Genomic DNA, 19,575 nt, shown 5'->3' with positions numbered 1-19,575 from the left:
CCGAGTGGGTGGCTGTCTGCGGCGCACAGATATTACAGCCGGCCGCGGAACAGTACTGTACAGGCGGCCGGGACAGCATATACGTCACTGATGCCACATCCATGCCTCTGGGGCCCCTAAGATCGACGAGGCCCATCACAGTTGTCCCCCTAGACCCCCCCTGGCTCCGGGCCTGCATCCAGCAACCTGCTCTATTAGATGCTGGTCCAGCATATTGCAACGCTACCAGGCAGGATAGGTGGATGCTGTGGGTAATGTTGCCCGGGGCCCTGGCAGCTCATTTTGCCCACAGCAACCCCCTGACTGCCTCCGCTGCGCTGTGCTCAGTGCACTGAACAAAGTGAGTCTCAGAGCACAGGCTTATTCAATCCAGGACGCCGGCGGCCAATTAAAATGCTGCACCGGCATTTGAGCCATTAAGAGCTCGTGTAGCGGCAGCCAATCAGAGCGGCTGCTGATAAGCGAGCTCTGATTGGCTCAAAAGTCGGTGCCGGCATCTTGAGTTGAAGAAGCCAGCGCTCCAGGACCTCCTAGGTGCAGCTCATCGGAAGAGGAGATGGGGGAGCAGGAGCTGGGTTATGGTAAGTCAAGTGAGAAGAGGGGGGCCCGGGGCCCAAAATTCCTGATGGCAGCCCTGCTACCAGGTACCCAGATACACTCACTGGCTGCTGAGCTGTATGACACCCCACATCACTCATTATTTCCCCCCTATGTGCAGGGTTGCGAACATATTCACAGCCATGCACAAAGGCGGAGTTTTATGTGTGTGGTGTGGCGTTTTCCTGATCGCTGGGCACCGAATACTTGCAGCCCAGTGATCAGGTCTGAATTGGGCCCATTGAGAGAAGTGTCCGTATTACTCATTATGCAGTCTAGGCTTGCCCTAGTGCCCAGTGTGTTTTCATCTGATTCATTTGAAACATGAATTATACCGATGAATTATACCGAACATTAGGGTGTTCATTGATGAGTAGGTCCTAATGTGCTTTGAAGGATGCACCATGAAAAATTTTGTAGAAGTGTCTTCCTGCAAATGTTGGTGATACGCCGACCCACCCTGAGCAAGCTGACAGCTCTACGATCCAGTATGGAAAAGCAGAAATGAAAAATGCAGAAGGGGAACCAGGAGTGACCGAGATACTTAGCTGGTATAGAGCAAGGGCGGATTAACAACAGACGTCTCAGGAATCTTGGGCTGACACGCATCTATGGCTGCCTGTGGCCAGGACAAGGGAGAGGATGATAGACAGCGTGGTTTGGGTGTGTTAGGGGGTAGAGGGTGGCATTAATCTACCCATGACACCAAGGAAGGGCATTAGCATAAAGTCAGACACAAATGCAGTAAAAGACATAAGGACGGTGGCAACTGTGTTCATATCAGAGTCAGTTCCTATGAGGAGGGATACTGTCCCTTCAACAGACCCCGCCCCCTCCATAGACTTTCTCCATGGGGGCTGCTTCCCGGTCTGGATTTCCAACTCAATTCGCTTCTGGTATAGAGTATCTCCAGTATGCTCTGTGTAGGACTGACAAGGGTACTGTGAGCGCCAGAGGCGTAACTAGAACTTTGTGGGCCCCATAGCAAAATGTATAATGCCCCCCCCCCCCCCGGCAATGCCCATTACACAATATGCGACAAACCACAAGGCCCCATAAACATTATGCGACACACCCCAATGCCCCTTACACATTATGCGACACACTGCAAGGCCCCATACACATTATACGACACACCGCAAGGCCCCATACACATTATGCGACACACCGCAAGGCCCCATACACATTATGTGACTCACCACAAGGCCCCATACACATTATGCAACACACCGCAATGCCCCATACACGTTATGCAACACACAGCAATGCCCCTTTCACAATATGCAACACACTGTAATACCCTTACACATTATGCGACACACTGCAAGCCCAAAAACACATTATGCAGCCCACCGTAAGGCCCATTACAATCTATGCCAAACACCGTAATACCCTACACATTATGCAATACACCGCAATGTCCCTTACACAATATGCAACACACTTTAATACTCTTACACATTATGCGACACACCGCAAGGCCCCATACACATTATGAAGCACACCGTAATGCCCATTACAAACTATGCCAATAGTCACAGCCTGATAAACACATTTAAAAAAAAAAAACACATAAAAAAAGTAAATAATGCACTTTAAACTTATTATTTCAATATAATCATATTGCATTTGGTGCTGCTACTACATGCTCATGTGCAGTAGCCAATCTCACCAGCAGCATCCAGCAGGTCTTCTCCTGTACTTTCTGTCCCAGGCACACTGAGCTGTCAGCCGTCCGTCTCCTTCCGCAGTGCACAGCGCCAACCCCTTCCAGCTCCTTCCGCACGCACGCTAACGCACGTTGCCTGGCTCAGTGGCTCCTACTGCACGACGGCACTGCTGCACGGCTCTACCCCTGCCTGGCTCCTTCCCCACGGCTGAGGCATGCTGAAGCAGATGGCCACGGCGGTGCTATAATAAAATAATGAAACTACCGAGGGTGCAGGGGACTGCTTGCTGTTCACGGGCCCCCCAGCTGCCGGGTCCCATAGCATCTGCACCCCCTGCACCCTCAGTAGTTCCGCCACTGGTGAGCGCTCCAGCAAACACTCTCGATTCACCAGAGAAGAAGATGTAACAAAAAAGAACAGAGTACTCACAAGAATTGAGCAGTCTTCCCGGTACTTGTTTCCTAGAACGGCGCCCACTAAGTTATTTGCTTAGCTACTCTGCGTAGGGAAATCGCAGAAGTGCGATGTGATGCGATTTTTTCATGTAATATTAGGTATACAATAATATGATTGTATGTCATAAAAAGAGGTTTTACGCACGCACCCCCCCCTCCCCCCCACTATCCACGCCACCCCGAAGTTGGGGAGCCCCGCGAGGGGCGGCGGAATGCGTCCTCTGACTTTTTCATAGTGGGGGTATGTAAACGTCGGAGGACGCAAACCGCCTTCAGGGTGGCGTGGATAGTGGTGGTATGCGTAAAACATCATTGTATGTCATACAATGATATAATTGTATAACTAATGTAATGGCATCGCACACCCTATAAAATCGCATGCGATTTGGTGGGAGGTGCGATGCGATGCGATCCCCTGGGGCACACAGAGCAGTGAATAAATGACATGAAAAAATCGCATTGCATCGCATGGCACAAAAATGTCCCATGTGATGCGATTTCCCTACGCCGTACGTAGAAAATCTGGGTACCGTCTTCTCTTTATTCATGTCAGCTGTAACAACCTGTATAACCGATGTCCGTGGAAAAGAACATGTTCTTCACAGAACCTTCGGTTATTGCTAATATTATCTATTATTCGCGGTATATTGATGATATGATACTGATGTGGAGGGGATCAAAATATTCCCTATTAGAGGTCATAGACCGTCAAAATAATAGTGACAGCCCTATTAAACTCACTTGCACGTGTTCTGAGACATCCATTGATTTTTTTTGGATGTGCGCATTTCACTTGAAAACGGCACACTGAATGCTTCACTATATGTGAAATACACACATCGAAACATCTTGATGTTGTTTCCATCCAGCATCAGTGGTGAATGGGTTATCGTACTCTCAAATGCTGCGGGTACGCAGGATATGTGGCGTTGAGGTTGATCTGTTGGTGCAGCTTGATAATATGATAGAGAAATTTTGCGGTTACGATCGTCAGCTTCTCATACAAACTAAAGATAGGGTATTAGCTATTCCCCGCAACAAAACCCTTAAAAAAAGGTCTCGAAAACATGCAACCAATAGAATTTATTGGCCCAATCGGTTTAACACAGCCACTCATACGGCCAAAACTGCGGTAAAAACATGTTGGCAGATTATTGCTTCAGATAAAGATCTGTCAGGGTTATCTGATAAAAAAAACTTATGGTTAGTTATTCCAGGGGACGCAATTTGCGTGATCATCCGGTCCATAATGACATCACTGGGTTCGACAAATCCTTTCCCAGCACATTTTTGAGTACTCCTAAAGTAGGTTATATCAAATGCATGGGATGTGTGACATGTAGTTATGTGTTGGTTGGAGACAGTATTAAACATCCTTTTAATAACAAGTCCTTTCCTATCAAATACTGTCTTACTTGTTCATTTCGTTATTTGTGATTGTCTGCCCTTGGGGCAAGTTCTACATAGGCAAAACGGATTGTCAGTTCAAAACATGGATGGCGCAGCACAGACTGGCCATGTGTGCTGCAGTACCGAAAGGGACAAGTGAACAGCCCGTGGCAAGACATTATACTGCCATGGGCCATTCCCCTACTGCCTTAAAACACAAAATAATAGATTACATACCACCTCTGGTACGTGGGGGCAACAGATCGAAATTGCTGTTGCAAAAGGAGGCAAAATGGGTTTTTGCATTAGATTCAATGAGCCCTCGGGGGTTAAATGAATCATTAGGTTTGAATTGCTTTCTTTAAACCGTGGGTTATTCTTTTTATACTGTCCGGTTTTATAAAATGTATTGCAATATATTTATGCTGGCCTATTTGTATTATGTCATAATGTGTATGTATCAATCTGACATCTGACTTTGTTTATGGTGACGGACGCCCATGTGGTGACGTCATGCAGAGGGGCCGGAGCTACAGCACAGCAGCATAGCCGCCTGGCGCAGATGGATCTGGTGATGGTAGCAACAGCACATAAATGGTGATTGTTTTATGTCATATTTGTTTGCCCTGAAGAAAATGATATAGGACTTATTGTGGAGCTGATGTCTTTAATTCTGACTAAGAATTTTTTTGTCTATAGTGAGCGATTCTACCTGCAGTTGATGGGGGTAGCGATGGGGGCGGCGGTAGCCCCCTCATACGCAAACATTTTTATGTTCGAGTTAGAACAAGAACTTTTTTTTGACAACCCATCGATTGCAGGTAGAATCGTTCATTATAACCGCTACATAGACGATTTGTTGGTCATGTGGAGAGGCCCTCCAGATGACCTCATAACCTTGATAGATAATGTAAATAAAAGTGGTAACCCCATTAAATTTACATATACAGTACATACAGCCCCAAAGAGGTCCATTATTTAGATGTGCTGATCAAAATGGAAGAGGGTATAATTTCTACCAGCCTATACTCAAAACCATCGGACCGCAATAATCTACTTGCATACAATAGCTGCCACCCGAGACCCACTATTCGCAGTCTCCCCTATTCCCAATTGTTAAGAGTTAAGAGGATTGTGTCAGACCCCATAAAAGCCGCCGATCAGATGGACACGGTGGTAGCCCGGTTTTCCCAACGGGGTTACCCCATTAAAGAATTGGAAGCTACTAAGGTCAAAGTGCTAGCCATAGACCGGGAGGCCTTATTACAAAAAACAGAGGAAGCACCTAATACAAGGTTACGAATGGGTAACCACGTATAATAGCCATAGTCCGGTAGCCACACAGATTGTACGTAAACATTGGCCATTGGCCCAGGCTGATCCGGCATTAGGTCTGTCACATACCTCCCTATTACCCAGTTTTAAGAGGTCCAAAAATATCAGGGACATATTAGTCAAATCTGACGCATCGATGTTCACCACTGCTAGACCTTCCAATAGGGTGGGTTGCATCAGATGTGTCTGCACTACCTGTAGCTTTTTGATCCCGGGATCCACATTTAACCACCCACATACAGGAAAACCTATAACTATCAGACACTTGCTTACCTGTAACACGCCATATACAGTATACCAAATAATTTGTCCGTGTGGTCTTTCCTACATAGGAAAGACCGAAAGACCATTCAAGGAACGGATGACGGCCCATAGGTCATCGATACGCAAAGCACTATCCAAGGGGTCCTCAGACCAGCCGGTCTCCAGACATTTCTTACAAGCGCAACATAATCTATCTACGATTAAATATCGTATGATAGATCACATTCCCGCAGCTATTCGGGGCGGCAATAGGGGACAACAGTTGCTCAAGTGCGAGGCACGTTGGATTGCCAGACTGGGCACTGTTGCCCCCAAAGGGCTGAAAGAATACTCGGGAATTAATGTATTACTGTGATATAATATACATTAGTACCATGACTGGCGGTTGTCCTCCCCGGTGTTACCCATTAGTAGCTACACTCATATCCACCATCCCCTATAGGGATACACGTATACATGTCTTTTGATATCACTTTTGTTACACATTAAATACACGTGTCAGTTGACGCTGGATAGACAGGGTCGGTTGACACCATTTATATATAAAACCTATTTTTCTGACACATCTTTTTCAATCAGTGTGCAGTGGATTTTTTGTTTTATATATATATATATATATATATATATATATATATATATATATATATTTTCTTGTTGTTATTGAATTTTTTTGTCATTTTCTGTAATTGTTGTGTCATATTTATATTATTTATTCATATATTCTGCACCAAACTATACTAATGTGATATCCATGTTAAACATATAATGTCTACAGCATTATGTCGACCACCAGCATATTTGAGCATGGGACAATGGTTCACTTACAGGGGACAGCAACACACGTCCAGATGGGCATGTTGTTGCTTGCCCAGTACCTGTAAGCACACTCACACACGTGAAAGGCGGTGCCTAAACACCTGCCCCCTCACGTGACTCACCTGGATTAGGTATTTATTCTGTTTATGTTTGTATGTATATTGAGCCTGACGAAAATGCACCCGCATTGAAACGTTGCCATTTTCAATAAAACTTTGTACTTTTTGAGATTCCACGCGTCTGGAGTGCTGTGTCTACCCCAGGAAGTCTATATATATATATATATATATATATATATATATATATATATATATATATATATATATATATATATATATATATATATATGAGAACAAGAGTGGAATGGTGCACTTCTCAACTTCAGTCCATAATATATTAAACAATGTCCATAACTTGGTGTTTTTCTCTTTATTAAAAGTCTTTTTAGACAAAACGTGCTGTTTTCACCCAACGCGTTTCGCCCAACAAGGGGCTTCCTCAGGGGTATCAGCTTTATAGAATAACGTTGTGGTAAAACTACAAACAGGGTGGAAAGTGTGTGTGATTCTTTCCTCTAAGCCGAAAGAAAAGGGCACCCAGCCTATGCTACTGTCTCAATCGGTTGATAACTGGCCCGAAATGGCCCCGCCTCTGGTAGTAAGAGTTGTTTTGGGGTAATAAATGCGGGTATACAAGTGGATCGCCCATACAATTGGTCACCTGGATAAGTGTTCACTTGTCTGGCTCAGCAATATTCTTAATTTACTGCGCACTGTATTTCTTATATATATATATATATATATATGTATATATATATATATATATATATATATATATATACACAGACATTGTAGGGGCTCTGCACACACTAAATTAACTGATATGAATAAATAGTGGAGATTTAGTTCATTAATTGATCAATGCATTTAAGCCTGCAGCCCCCTTCACAGGACCCCACTTTTCTGCAGGTCCTAACACTATTACTCAAAATGGTTACAATACACATAGCTATGACATTAATGTTTGATTCCAGGCATGCTATCTGGTCTAAATCTCACAGCAGACTGTGCTTTTATAGGTGAGCAGTTACCAACACACCTGTCACTAATCATCTAGGGAAGTGGTTAACATTAGCTATGAAATAAAGGTTACAACAGGGTGCATGAGAGAATGTGACCACAATAAGACTAATAAAAAAAATTAATCTAATAAACAATATATACACTAAACATCGGCACTCACCTTTCCTTATATATATATCTTCAAGTAAGAATTACATTTTTAATATATATAGAAGAAGTCAGGCTTACCTGGAGAATGGGAGGCAGAAAGCAAGCCACCCCAAAAAACGCCCACCTGCCCTCCCCGCCACCGCACTCCCTTGGTACCATGCGAGGGGATGTTTTCGCTAGCACATATCTTCGCATGCATCCACTAGCAGGAGGAATTGACCATGAAATGATTTCTCCTGCCTTCGCAAAAAGAAGAAGATGGGACAAAGACATCCCTGCAGGCATCGGTCCACCTGCGTTCCCATTGGAATGGCCAGCATTTTCATGAGGGCGCCCATAAAACGCTGGGCGTTCCCATTGGCGAGCCCATTTCCCACCGCGGTCCACCCCCAACCCTCCCTCCTCACAACGAACAATAATAATAAAAAATATAGTCATGCGTAGACCCCACCCACCACCACCACCATTTGAACTTGGCCAACTTCGCCCCGTTCTGAATGGTGTGGAATCACCCCCCTGGTTCGCCAGATTTTAAGCATTCCAAGAATGTCTGTAATTTGGCAGATGGGATTAGTTTGCTTTGCCCTGCTAAGTCCTCGTAGTGGTGTTGCTATGGCATCCCAACTCTGGTGAACTGTACCGCATATACTGTGATTGTAAACACTGTCTGCCAGCAACATTGATGCACTGAGTATTCAGGATTAGCCGGTAAGAGATCCGGCTGAATAGCATCTGTTGTTTGTTAAACACTAATTAATATTCCTTTTAAAATATATCAATTACTAAAAGCATTTTAAATATACTAATACATGTCCATGTAAACACTCCATTTAAGCTGCAATTGATTTTTTCCATTGTGCAAGATAGAAGTGCTGGAAATATACACAGACGTGACGGGGTAGCGTGTATTTCCCACCCTGGCGTGATGCAGAGTACTGTAATATCAGACTTCTACTATCATTATGTTGCTGGATGGGCAGCAAAATAGAACCCCAAAAAATTGCACAGGAAGATGAATTATGCCAGTGAATAGTTAAAAGCTATATGGAAGTATTTGTGGCTCATTTATGGCAGACGGTAAGGTCCATGTGTCTATTCCAGTGGTTCCCAAACTGTGTGCCATGGCTACCTGGGGTGCCTCCGGACACTTGCAGGGGTGCCACGGATTGGTGTTCCAGGACCAATTCAAATTATTTATGATCAATTATTTATGAACAAAACCAGTGCTGGTGGCTGCCAATCATAAAATATGAACAAACAGAAGCAAATCCTGTCCTTTAACACATAACTGAACCAAAGAAGCACATATAAATACAATCTACTTCATTTTATATACTTCATTTTATATACAGTATATTTCTGGGGGCCTAGGGGTGCCATGGAAAAATTCTGATACTGTGGGGTGCCGTAATTCCAAAAAGATTGTGAAATTTATTATTTATTCTAGTCAAGTATTCATAGCTGAAGAAAGGGCCAGACCACATGAAACGTGTCATAATTTGGATACCTGCTCACAATACCTCCATTTTGGACTAAAGAAATGTTTTTGGAAGATGTATAATGTACCTTTGTTGGACCTTTCACTCGCAGTTTTACCCCTACTGGACTATTGGTCCTTACATAGAGAGATAGATATTGCATCCTAGAGATAATTCCCTTTTGCCATTGAAAGCCAGACCGGTATAGTGCAATGGCCTGCTCTTCATTAGAGATAGACCACTCACCATTGATGATTCGAAATCATCAATGGTTTACGACCAATATTGAATATTTTTTGTCATCGATAGTAGAGAACCAGATAGCCAATGTTTTTTTCCCCTAAAGTGTCAGGACATTGAGCATAGCTCCACTCCCAACACCTGTGAAGCTCTGCCCCCCATGTTTTGATTGGCCCACAGGCTAATCAGTCAAAAAATATAGATGACCATTGATAGGTAAAATCATCGATGGTCATCCATTGCATAGTTTAACATTATCGATGGCCAGTTACACTATTGCCATCGATGGTAATGGCAACAATGGCCATCCCTAATCTTCATTCATATAAAATTATCGGTACTTGTTTCCTAGAACGGCCACAATCGCGGGCAACGTGTACCTTTAAGTTAAGGTACACGATGCCCGCGATGGACCCGATTTTCTTTGAAATCAGGTCCATTTTGCCGGCAAGGGAAAATCGGGGGCATTGCGTCGGTCGCGACCATTAACATTGGCCCCGACGCGAGCGACGCAATGCTCCCGATTTCCCCATAGGCTTCAATGTTAAAATAAATTTTAACATTGAAATCGGGAGCATTGCGTCGGTCTTGTGCCATTATAATGGCACAAGATGAGATGGACTTGATAAAGTCCATCTCACATAGTAAAAAATGTGAAATGGGCCAATATGACCCATTTCACATTATATATGGCCCCGTCGTCACCCCACTATTGACGTGAACCCGAAGCGTGGCTCGCGCAGCGAGCCCGCGAGGGGCGGCGGTGCGCGTCCTCCGACCTTTTCATTCCCCTACTATCCACGTCGGCGTGGAGTTGAGAATATAAAAGTGTGGCGAGCGCAGCGAGCCACCGAGCCTGAAGCGTGGCGATCGCAGCGTGCCCCGCGAGGGGACGCGCATACCTGTGAAGTTATACGCGTCCGCTCGCCACGCTTCGGGCTCGGTGGCTCGCTGCGCTCGCCACACTTTATATTCTCAACTCCACGCCGACGTGGATAGTAGGGGAATGAAAAGGTCGGAGGATGCGCACCGCTGCGCTCGCCACGCTTCGGGTTCACGGCAATCGTGGGGTGGGGTTTACGCTGTAAAATTGGGGGTCTAGGGAATATTTTACATTGAATTCAATGTAAAATCGGGTCCCAGGGACCCTATTCACATTTGATTCAATAAAAAAATCGGGTCGGTCGCATCGCTTGCGACCAAATCGCATGTGATGTGACCGACGCGATTTTTCCGACACGACCACCCCGATGGAAATCGGTGTGGCCGTGCTAGGAAACAAGTACCAAATTATCCCATTGCTTAAATCTTTGAGTGCCAAAGTTGCCGTGGGAGATGTGCAAAATAACTGCCAAAAAATGCCATTGTTGCTCTCGGCAACTGTTCTTTTTTTTGGCGCAGTTTATCAAAACTTCAATCAATTGACTTCAGATCATTTGCTGGCAATAACTAAAGTGATTTATATTCCTTGACTAGCAAATATTTTGCACATCTCACCTGCTACCACCCCATCCCGGCTCCTGCTGCCTCCCGTCGCTGCGCTCGTCCGGTTCCCGCGCCAGGCATGTGAGCATAATCTGCGGCCAAATCCGACATCCGGATTTGCCCGCTGCATTGAATAATGGATGCTGGATCCATTGCGGCTAAAGAATTTCAGAATGGATCAGGCATCAATTGAATATAATGGGGTTTGTTTGCAAAGAAGCAAACACAAGACAAATGTGCTTTTTGGGTGCACTCTTTATGAAACAATTATGGTTGTATGGTAAATGAATTTGTTTAAAACTTAACTTTTATTAGAGAGATATATATATCTATATATATAAAAGAAAGAGAGCACATATAATGATTATTTGGGATTCAGTTCAATTGTTTCATTAACAGTGCGCCCAAAAAGCACATTTGTCTTGTGTTTGCTTCTTTACAAACAAACCCCCTCATATTCAGTCATAATCACTGAATGTTTGGCGCACCACCAATTTACGACTACAAGAATTTTTTCTAAAGTAGTCCAATATATTGGTCTTTTAGATGCCTTTGAATTTTGATTTATGCTTCATTATCGTCTGTGCGGATCCACCCACCCCTACTACTATCAATTGAATACACCCCACAGTCACACTGCACAAGGTTCCAATAGGAGCTTGTACTGTATTAAAATACCTTGAAAAGGAATCTTTTGTGTAGTAACTTTTGTGTAGTAAAGTAAAGAAAAGGACATTATAAATTTTAATTGACGATCAAAGTTTTCTTTACAATTTCAACACGATTATTTTGCTTTAATCCTATCAGGTAAATAAATATGCAAATAGCCTTTAAATGCATTCGGTACTTGTGAGTTATCCGGGCGTCCGATTTTTAAATCGGGTCGGATCGGGACATCGCATCGCATCGCATGCGACCATCGGATGCGATGCGATGCGATGCGATGACCCGATTTTTCCATAGGAATCAATGTTAAAATGGACTGAGTCCATTTTAACATGGAATTCAATGGGAAAAAGGGTCCTTTTCATACCCCTACTATCCAAGTGGGCATGGAGTTGGATATAAACCTGTGGCGAGCGTAGCGAGCCACCGAGCCCGAAGCGTGGCGAGCGTAGCGAGCCCCGCGCGGGGACACGGAATACCGTTCGCTCGCCACGCTTCGCTCGCCACGCTTCGCTCGCCACGCTTCGGGCACGGTGGCTCGCTACGCTCGCCACAGGTTTGTATCCAACTCCATGCCCACTTGGATAGTAGGGGTATGAAAAGGACCCCTTTTTCCATAGGAATCATTTTAACATTGATTCCTATGGAAAAATCGGGTCATCGCATCCGATGGTCGCGATGACCCGGAATCGGACGCCCGGATAACTCACAAGTACCATGCATTCATTCCCCCCCCCCCCCCCCCCATAACATTATACTTTACAGTCATATTTGATTTATTCTTCCAGTCTAGAATTCTCGGTCACCAGGGTAAGCGGCCACCTGTGAAGTCTGTGGCTTTGATTGACGGCAGAAGCTCCCCGCTGTGTTTGGTGTCTTGCGAGAGTAAAATTGAATCTAAACGTTCATAAAATAAGATGGGTAACTGTCGCTTGGGACAACAGCAAAGCAATTTTTGCATTGTGAAAACAAACAACAAACAATATTTGAAAGCAATATCAGACTTGCTGGTAAACAGTAGCTCTATTTGTGTAGTTATTATTGTATTTGTATTGCGGTAATGATGTGCTTATCCATTGGGAGAAATGTCGCTGATAAACATCCGTGGTAAAATATGCACAGGGTGTAAGTAAAATGAATGGAAGTACCGTGATTAGTGTCATGTTTTGACAATCATGCTTCTCCTGCCCCGCACCGATCACACTCGGTTGCTCTGCGGCTTGAGGCTCCATTCGTATCAAACGGAATGATTTTAAAGGTCTAACTAAATAACTATCAAACTAAACAAGGTCTGAGTATAAATATCTGTGTACAGTACGTAACCTTTTGTTTGACACAAATGAAGTCTGAGAGAGCTTCAGGGCCCATCAATCAATTATAATGAATTCTAGATCTTCTTTAAAATGTTCCACTGTTACTACGAGTATTGTTTGGATTAAAGTAGTTATTATATAAGGTAATGGTTCAAGCTCAGCGGTTCCTTCAACTCAGGTCACTACAGGAACACATCTTGGGCATACATGCTGAATCTGTCTAAGGATAGGATAGGTTATGTTTATATTGGGCCTGATTCAGGATGGCTCGCTAAGTAGCGTATATACCTTATCGACGCCCCGCCGAACGCCGCCCCCGGCATCTGAATCCCTCCACTAGCATGCGAGGGGATGTGTTCACTAACACTTCCCCTTATATGGGGAAATCATTCGATGATTGCTCACCATCGAATGATTTCTCCTGCCATCGGTAATAAAAGTCAGTCTAAACTGACTATTATTACAGTCGCTATCTGCCGAGAAAGGGTCAGGAGCGGGCATCACTACACCTGTTTTGGCAGGGGTATGCCCAGTGTTTTCCTGGGTGCACCAACCATTGTCATGGGCATGTCTAGGAACCGCTGGGCATACCCATGTGGCCAACCCCTGCCCACCGCCTCTGGAACCAAAGATTTTTACTCCCAGGGCATGCGCAAACCCCTAACATCAGGGCCGGGGCCGAATTCGGGCCACAATTAGTGACCCTGAATCAGCCCCATTGTACACAGTATTGGTGTAACACTGACGAATGCCAGGTTTATGCCGCCACATGACACCAAAGGCCATAGAGTTCAGCACTGCAAGCCTTGTTATTGTTGTTATTGCTGCGATGTCTGGCAGCAGTGTACGGACACCCGACAGCCTGCGAGCCGTTGGGACCTTCCCGGCAGCAGGGACGCATGCGATCCCTTGTGATGGATCGCATGCGTCCCTACTTCCCGCCCGCTTTGCCGCCACGAGGGAGGTCCCAGACAGGGTGGGACCCGACCACCTGGTCGGGTCCGACGTGCACGGGACCGCGCATCGGATCCGACTGCATGTCAGGGAGAGACGATTTGGTCCAATTTAACGGGCTGATTGGTCGCAATCGGCTGAAATCGGACCAAATCGCCTCAGTTTATGGGCACCTTTACACACATACTGTACATTAATCAATGGATTCTGCAGTCAGATATCTTCTACTGTATACCGGATTCAGGGCGAGATTCTCTAATATTCGCCGCTCAGCTCCGCCCCCATTTGCCTCTCTTCGCATACATAATTATCGCATATGCAGTAACATATGCGACAATTATAGCAAAGGACAGCTCTTGCGTTAAGAGCTGTCCTTTGCGGTGAGAGTCACCGGGTCCCAGCAGGTCCCGGCAGCTCCCCCCTCCCTCCCACACCCGGCGCTGCTGCTGCTGCGCCGGACTCTCCTCCTCCCTGCACCCGGAAGAGGATCAGTGCAGGGAGGAGGTCACAGGTCCGGGCAGCACAGAGCTGTGCTGCCCGGACACAAGTGAGGGGGGAGGGAGCGATGCGGGGCGGCGGGGGTCCGTGCGGCGCGGCGGTGGGTTCGCGTTAGAAGCCCATTGGCTTCTATGGGGCATCACCAGATTTTTCTGGCGATGCCCCCGGCAGGGGATGCTTAGCAGTGGTGCAAGTAGAATTTTTTTCTTGGTGGTACTGATAGCCTCCACCAAAAATGGGCGTGGTCACGTGTCATGAGGGGACGTGGTTACACAAAGCTAGAGGAGTGACTAAATGACAATAGTGGCGTGGCATCAGGAGACAGGGAATGAGAAACAGAGAATGACTGGGGGTGGGTTGGCTTTTGCTTGGGTAAGAGCCGGGCAAATTGTGCTTACAATTGTTGAGTGTGCTCTTCATGCTGTCGGCGCCGGTGATGCCCGTCAGTGTGTCAGGCTAAATCAGTGTTAGGCGCTGGGCACCCACCCTATACAACAGTACTGTGTCGACACGGCTCAGATGTGCTAGGATACCTGGCCCACAATGAGACTGGAATAGGTCCTAGCTGGTAATCATTACCGGTCGATTGGCGCAACACCGAGACCAAGGGACATGAGGGGGCAGGGCCCGATGAGGCCAACAGGAGTGGACAGGGAACTGACCAGAGTGGATAGGTCAGTGGGGAAAGGGAGAGTCTGTCTCAGCCGCTGACTCTGTTGCCACCCTATAGGTCCACCGGAAGGTGCAGGAGCCCTAGATCTTCTCGCACGGCAGCCACGTTTGAAGCACGGGTTAAGCCTGTGCAACTCCGGTGCCCTCCAAAGCGTTTTAGGTGGTGGCGACAACCAACCGGCGGAGGTAACAGGTGGACAAGAGGAGAACTAACTAATACCCCGGTAGCTGAGTCAGGGGGCCCCAGGAAGGGGGAACCCTAAAAGGGAAGGTGACCAGAATAACCCTAAGATATACTGAGCTAAATGTACACAACAAAATAACAAACTGAGATACAGCAAGAATAGGCACAAGCAAGGTATGGAACGATACCACAGGATTCTGACAGGAACAGCTCCTAAGTAACCAGGAGGCGGATGATGCAGGGAAGAAACTGCCGCAGGAGCGCAGGTCAGAAGCCGGAGAGTTGCCAGAGTGAGAAAGCTGCAAGGCGCCCACAAAGGATTATAGCCAGCGTCTGAATGGTGAAAGACGCCGGTATTTGAAGAGGGGAAGCGCGCGCACGGCGCATTCCGGGTCGCGCCGTGATGACGGCGCCTGCAGAGAGACCCGGACGGCTGCAGCATCGCTGCTAGGCAACCCCCTGACGCCCGGACACCGGGCAGGAAGTAGCCAGCGTAGACGTTGCCTGGCAACGAGAGTCAGAGAGCCGACCGCCGTGCGCCCCAGAGGACGGGGAAGGCTGTGCACGGCGGTGACCTCTGACAGTACCCCCCCCTCGAGGAGAGGTCAACCGACCTCCAAACCTGGGTTTGTCAGGAAAGGACTGAAAAAATCTCCTTTTAAGGTAAGGAGCGTGAAGATCCTGATCCATGACCCAGGACCTCTTTTCAGGTCCAAAGCCCCTTCAATGAACTAGGAAAAATAGTTTCCCTCTAGAAATTTTGGAGTCCAAAATGGAATCGACCACATACTCCTCCTGACCCCGCCGTAGGATGGGCAACGGCCTACGAATCACTGGCTGGAGGGCAGGTTTGAACAGTGAGCAGTGAAAGGTGTTGTTAATCCTGAGAGAACGAGGAAGCCACAATTTGAATGCGACCGGGTTAACTTTCTTAATGATTTTATAAGGGCCAATGAAGCGTGGACCCAATTTGCGTGAGAACTGCCGGAGCTTGATGTTCTTGGTAGAAAGCCAGACCCAGTCTCCCACCTTGAACAGGCATGGTCTCCTGTGGCGGTCAGAGAAGTGTTTGGCTGACATAGCAGCAGAGAGGAGCGCTCCCCGAACCATGCGCCAAATTTTTCTCTTAGAAGCCAACCACCTAGAATTACCCACTTTGGCATAAGTGGGAATGAAAGAGTTTGCTCTAGGGTGGAAACCGTAATTGCAGAAAAATGGAGACTTCTTGGTGGCGGCATGCCAGGCATTGTTATATGAAAACTCCGCAAATGGCAAGTTCTCAACCCAATCCCGCTGAGTCTTGGAGACGTAACATCGCAGGAACTGTTCTAAAGATTGGTTAACCCGCTCAGTCTGACCATTCGACTGGGGGTGAAATGCAGATGAAGGACTCAGCTTAACTTGTAACGCTGAACACACCATCCTCCAGAATCTAGCAACGAACTGGACCCCTCTGTCCGAAACAATGTCAGATGGCAACCCGTGAACCCGAAAGATATGAGTGATAAATAAAGAAGCTAAAAACTTCGCCGAAGGTAAGCCCTTCAGAGGAACAAAATGTGCCATTTTACTAAACCTGTCTACCACCACCCAAATGGTATTAAAACCTGAAGCTGGTGGCAAATCCGTAACAAAATCCATGGAGATGTGCGTCCAGGGTTTATCAGGGACAGGTAAGGGAATTAACTGACCCAAGGGGGAAAGTCGAGATGATTTATTCTGAGCACACGTGTTACAATTGGCGACAAAATGTTCGACATCTCTTTTCATTCCTGGCCACCATACCGCACGTGATAATAAAGAAAGAGTCTTAGAGACCCCTGGATGGCCAGCGGACTTACAAGCATGAAATTCAGAAAAAACTTGTTCGCGAAGTCCTTGAGGGACAAATAATTTACCATCCGGGGTAGTGGCTGGGGCCGAGGATTGAGCTACAAGAACGGAATCCAAGAGCCCTTGAGTCAGGCCTGCCAGAATACATGAAGGATGAATAATGGGCTCGGGGTGAGACACAGGATCTTGTAAGGCTGAAAAGCTTCTTGACAAGGCGTCCGCAAGAACATTCTTAGCTCCAGGTCTATAGGTAATAATAAAATTGAACCTGGCGAAGAATAACGCCCATCTGGCTTGCCTTGAATTCAATCTTTTGGCCGAACGTAAGTAAACCAAATTTTTGTGATCGGTAAAAATTGTGATCTGGAATTTGGCCCCCTCCAGCCAATGCCTCCACTCCTCCAGAGCACATTTGATGGCCAGTAATTCCCGGTTACCTACATCATAATTAGCTTCGGCATCCGAAAACTTCCTGGAATAAAAGGCACAAGGATGCAACAACCCATCAATCTTGTCCCTTTGGGAGAGGACAGCACCCACCCCGATCTCTGATGCGTCGACCTCAAGGACAAAAGGGCATTCTGGATTTGGGTGACGAAGGATTTGGGCAGAAGAGAAAGCCTGTTTTAGTCTTTTAAAAGCGTCCACAGCAGAACAAGACCAAGACCCAGGATCCCCTCCTTTTTTTGTGAGAGCAACAATAGGAGCCACAAGATCCGAGAAGTGAAAAATAAACCTCCTATAGTAATTGGCAAAGCCCAAAAACCTTTGTACGGCCTTTAAATTAGAAGGCTGGACCCATTCTTGAATGGCTTTGAGCTTAACAGGGTCCATAGAAAAGCCTTTGGGAGAGATTATGTAACCAAGGAATGAGATGGTATCTATCTCGAACTCGCATTTCTCGAGTTTGGCAAATAGATTGTTCTCTCTGAGCCTCTGGAGAACTGCCCTGACATGCTGACGATGCATATCCAAAGAAGAAGAATAAATCAAAATGTCATCAAGATAAACTACAACAAAAACACCTAGAAAGTCCCTAAGGACATCATTGATCAGATCCTGAAATACAGCCGGGGCGTTGGCTAGGCCAAACGGCATGACTAGATACTCATAATGGCCTGAGTGAGTGTTGAACGCCGTCTTCCACTCATCCCCGGCTTTTATGCGGATCAGATTATAGGCTCCGCGTAAATCGATTTTTGAAAACACCACAGCTGAGCGCAGCTGATCAAAAAGAACAGAAATTAAAGGCAACGGATAAGAGTTATTTACCGTAATGTCATTCAATTGACGAAAATCAATACACGGACGTAGGGTCCCATCTTTTTTTTTTACAAAAAAAAAACCCGCTCCAACCGGAGACTTGGAAGGCCTGATAAAACCCTTTCTCAGGCTCTCCTCCACGTACTCCTGCATTGCCCTCTCTTCAGGCAGAGACAAGGAGTACAATCTACCTTTAGGTAGTTTAGAACCAGGTAACAAATTAATGGCGCAATCATACGAACGATGCGGAGGAAGTGAGTCCGCCTCTTTTTTAGAAAAAACATCTGCGAACTCCGCAAACTGGGCCGGTAAGCCAGAGGGAGTAGGGGTGGTGAGAAGAGCTGGAAGCCTGATACAATTCCCAAAGCATTCTCTACCCCACCGTATCAATTCTCCGGACCTCCAATCAAAAACCGGATTGTGCTTTTTAAGCCACGGAAGGCCGAGCACAATCGGTGCGATGGGAGACTGAAGAACCAAAAAACATATAGTCTCCGAGTGGGAGAATCCAACCCGGAAATCCGATAACTCGACATAATGAGTGATGGCTCCTGCGGCCAGAGTACTACCATCTAAACCGCACACAGAAACCTGCGAAGCTAACGGTAGCAGGGGTAACCCCAGATCTTTGGCAATTTTATTATCCATAAAATTAGCTGCCGCGCCAGAATCCACTAATGCTTGACCCTCCCAAGAAGAACTAGACACTTGAAAACTGGCAGGAAGAAACAAAGAATCAGGGCCCTTATTCAGATTCGGACGGTACGGCCCGCGTGCGGCCGTACCGCCGATGTTTTTACTCTGCACATGCGCAGAGGTCAATCTGCGCATGTGCAGCCCCCTTCGCCGCAGACGTATTTCGTCCGCCGCAAAGGGGGCGTATAGGGGCGTGAGGGGCTTCATACCCTCATTTCCCTATGTGTACGCCCCGCGTTTCATGGGCGTTCCCATGCAAACGCGGGGCGTATGCATGGTAATGAGGGCATGACGCAACTCATGGGGGCGGAAAGCTGACGTCGCCGGATGTCAGCTCTCAGCCCCCATACAAGCTACCACACGGACGATTGTCCGCGTGGTCTCAGCTTGCGGGAGCTGCTGGGGCGTGCGGACCTGCCTTCGATGGTCGACGACCATCGAATGCAGGGGGCAGCTCCCACCATGGTGGAGGCGTACGCCTCCACCATTTTTATGCGGATCGCCAGCCGTCCGTGTACGGACGGCCGTGGCGATC

This window comes from Crinia signifera, chromosome 8 (genome assembly GCF_055691185.1).
Source record: "Crinia signifera chromosome 8, ASM5569118v1, whole genome shotgun sequence".
Classification (NCBI taxonomy): Eukaryota; Metazoa; Chordata; class Amphibia; order Anura; family Myobatrachidae; genus Crinia; species Crinia signifera.
This window is presented reverse-complemented; position numbering follows the sequence as displayed.